We start from the raw sequence: 4,148 nt of genomic DNA on the forward strand, positions 1-4,148 counted from the left end.
GTTACAGTATTTCCATCCATTGTTGAGATATTTTAGTCTGGGCTAAAGTGGTGGATGAACTGACTGTCCAACATGATCATTTATAGACCTTTTATGCTGTATAGCTTCTGTATCATAAAGAACCAGCAGCAGCAGCAGCACAGGTGCTTCGTTTCAGCTGAAAAACTAGCCTGATACTACAACAATGGATGTGAGTTTGTGAGAAACTACCTGGTGGCTTGAAAGTCATTAACGGTAATTGTGAACAAAGCGCTGCAGGGAGTCATATGCTGGGAACACGTCCTGTGATGTTAAGGCCAAAGGCTCGAGTTACTATGAGACGATAGTTCACTGGCTGAATGACTGAAGGCAGAAACCCTTTTGTAGCAAGGGCACCCTCTTCAACAATCTAATACAAATTGCAGTAATATCCCTCACATGCATAATGCAATAGCTAAATTTAATAACAAAACAGAATGACAAATAAAAATCCAGCCTCATAATGGTAATGATCCTTTGCTGTAAAAGCAAGGAAGGATGTAGCTGGGATATTATTCGCTCTCTGCAATGCAGTTGACTCCTACCCTCCAAAAGTCACCTTTTTCTAATTCTGTCAAACGCCACAAAAAAGCAAAAAAAAATAATAATAATGAGAATAATATGAATAATAATAATAAGTAGACTAATCCGTATTACAGCCGTGGAGTTGAATGCTTTGAATAACATGTCAAGTTCCAGTTTATATCAGTTTATATAATACAGTTTTTATGTCTTGTCCAATTGAAACGTGTGTGTATGAGGTGAAGTGGGTAAGTGGTTGTCTTGCTACTCAAGAAGACATCAGAGCTACTGTATGCCACACACCTGAAAACCCAAATGTATCATGGTTATTTAGTTATATTTTGTGTGTTTGTGTTTCTCCGAGTGTTTGTGTTATGCTAAACTAAGTATAGGTATAGTATAGAACTTATGTTAGCCTGCAAAAGCTTACGAAACATAATATGGAAGTTTAAAAAAAAACCCCCAAAACAAATAACAGAAGAGGTTCAGGGGACGTGGATGTTTTATTTATTATTATAAATTTATTGCTAACCCTGGTGCATTATTAATTTATTAATGTACATGTTAAAAATAAACAAATTAAATAAAATAAACAGCTGCGGATTGAAAGAAGCAAAGGAGCCCTCGATGTTGTGATTGAGAAAAAGATGCAAGGTACAGTGTGCTCTAATTGCATGATTCATGTAATACTGTAGATATATGTTTGCTATGTTTGCTACTCACTTCCGGAGCGGTTCCAGTACATTATTGTCTCCCTTAACTATAACTGAGAACAAATGTGTATCTTCCAAAATTAAAATGTATTCAAGGCTCAAAATTATGTGGCTTTGTGGCTTAACTTATTCTGTAGCTGAATGAGGCTAAGCAATGGTTGCATATTAGTACAATCAGAAGTGCAATCACCACTGAATGGTGCGAGGCAAAGAGAACACTCTGTAACGGGATCTTAGTGTAGGTATTACAGTCTGACAGATGGTCGGAGAATTCTGACTGAGAAAACTCTTGGTTGGTGCAACTGAAAAGATGAGAGAAAAACAGAACTAAATGCAAATGAATCGGTGGACTCAGCTGACCTCAAAGTTGTCTTCCACAAATTACTATCTAAATCATCTCATTTGCTGCCTGAGGCGATTACTGAATCCAATTTACACACTGGAAAAAAGAGGAAGACGAGATTTTCGGCTGCCAGAATGCCATTATGCTGTGTCCTCCAGACATTATCTTTGCATCCACCACATTAAATGTTACAGTATGCAAAGTGTGTCATCACATCTTTATGTCAAAACACTAAAAATTGGTCTATTTCAGTAGGCTATTCCCTTTTTCAATTAGTGTGCTGCTACTTAAAAGTAGTACCAGTACCACTGGTGCACATACGTTATGCTGATAATTATAATCAGTTCTGTGAGGGAAATTTTAGTGCTCTGTTTTTCATGCTTTTCTTTCTGGCCTGGGAGCAGGATCAGTAGTACACCATCAACACAGCAACATCCTTAATGCACTGATTGGCATTATGTTGGCATTGAGTATGTTGAAATGTATTTAGTTTTGCAGGTACACAAAAGTACTGGGTCATGGAAACCATGCCATGAAGCTCCCGGTGCACAGTTTTTGTGCTGATGTTAAAGCCAGAGGAGGTTTGGAGCTCTGCAGTTACTGAGTCAGCAGACAGTTGGTGACGTTTACATCACAGTATTTGGTGAGGCAACTTTGTAACTTTATGTGACTGAGTTGCTATGGTTTCTAAACACTTCCAGTTTGCAATAATATCACTTACAGTTAATTCTGAAATATTTAGAAAGGAAGAAATTTCACAGACTTATTTATTGCAATGGAAACGTCCTATTATAGCACCACGCTTGGATTCAGTGAGCTCTTTAAAAGGAGATGTCTGTAAAGGCAGACTGAAAACACCTGAATTCAAAGGTCAAGAGGTATAATCCAATACTTTTTTATGTATAGTGCATGTACACCAAGGTATTAAAACTCATCATTGGTGGGATGTCTAATCTATTCAATGTACTGTAAAAAAAATTTAAATAAAAATCAACATATTTTTGCCACAGAAAACCTCATAGGACCACCAAAGTAAGTGAGACTATCCTGTTGAAAACATGCACGTATGTACAAATTTAAAGCAATCCATCTATGATGGTTAGGCTGCCATTAATCTTTAGAGGCTGTCTGCCAAACCTCTACAATCAGATTCCTTTGGGAATCGCTGAGGACTTTCTGAGAGAGAGTAAAGGAATGAATGTACAAGAGTAAAACACTTAAACGATAGATAATCAAAGCCTACCTCCAACAACTTATAGTTTCAGAGTATGGCTCACTAACTGTAAATGGAGCAACTTGGAGTTCAGCATTCAGTATGAAGTGAAGCTGGAGATTAAACGACCAAGCCTGCAATTAGCAGACACATGATTGTAAGACCTTAGGCATGACTGCCAGACAACTGGCTAATACTGATGCCTCTACTATGTCGCAGTATGTGGTTATTTATTTATTTTTACATTTTTTTTGCACATACTTGAAAACTATCAATTAAATATTAGCATTTTCCTAAAATCATCTTATTTACTGAACATTTACTGAATAATTCAGCTTTTGAATCACATAAAGCATCAGACATTTGCTTGCAATAGTAATCCAGAGCTATGCTAATAATGTTCACACTCCGGCAGGAAGTCAACAGCACTATTTTTCTCACTCATTACATTTCTTGACACCTAAAGGTGGGAGCATCAATGTCAATGGAGAAAAAAATATCAAATTTTAATATCGCCCTTTTTTAAACCTTCCAAGCAGCTCTAATTACATCTTAACATTGCAACCCTCGTCTCTACTAAATCACAGGAAAAAGAAATCAAATCCATCTGGTACTTAACCCCTGAGGCTTTAAACAAACATGACCTCAATCTCTCTCCTGCTATTTTCTTGGCATATGCTGGCAGGCCACCTGTTTCGCTAACTGCTAATTTGACACTCTTTGGGGAGATGATCGATGTGCATTTAAAAGCCTGCTGACAAAAGAGACTCTTCTGAGTTTGACTGTGTGTTATTGCTTTGCAGACCTCATGGCCTCAGGCTGTATTCATAAAAATAGTCACTTTTGCTTGTTTGTAAAGACATTTGAATACAATGTGGAAAACTCAGATTCATTCCCAAACTGCCACACTGGGCTTCATGTCACATTGTAACATGCTATATTCTTTTTAGAGTAATTTTTCAGTCCACTTAATCTGTTTAATGAAATGGCATTTTTTACCCAAACCATTATCTTTTGCTAATTTTGCCATTAACTCAATATTTTTGTGCCTCAAACTAATTAAACAGCAAGTGAAACTGAAATTTTTAGTCCATTTCTCAAGTAATTCAGCACACAGCAACTTTAAAAAAACGCCATTGTTCTGCTAAGACCATTTTTGATCAGGTGTCTGTGAACAGCAGACGGATAGACTGAAGGGTCAGATGTATCTCTCAGGTCCTGCATCAGGTCTTTGTTGGATTTTTCTTATTTCTTAAGGACATGACTTTCTGATACTGTTGATCTGCTGTAGAGAGTTTTTAGGCCTGACACTTCTTCTTTTGTCCTCCACTTTCCTCAG

The sequence above is a fragment of the Oreochromis aureus genome, linkage group 4, assembly GCF_013358895.1.
Source record: "Oreochromis aureus strain Israel breed Guangdong linkage group 4, ZZ_aureus, whole genome shotgun sequence".
In the NCBI taxonomy this organism is placed as follows: Eukaryota; Metazoa; Chordata; class Actinopteri; order Cichliformes; family Cichlidae; genus Oreochromis; species Oreochromis aureus.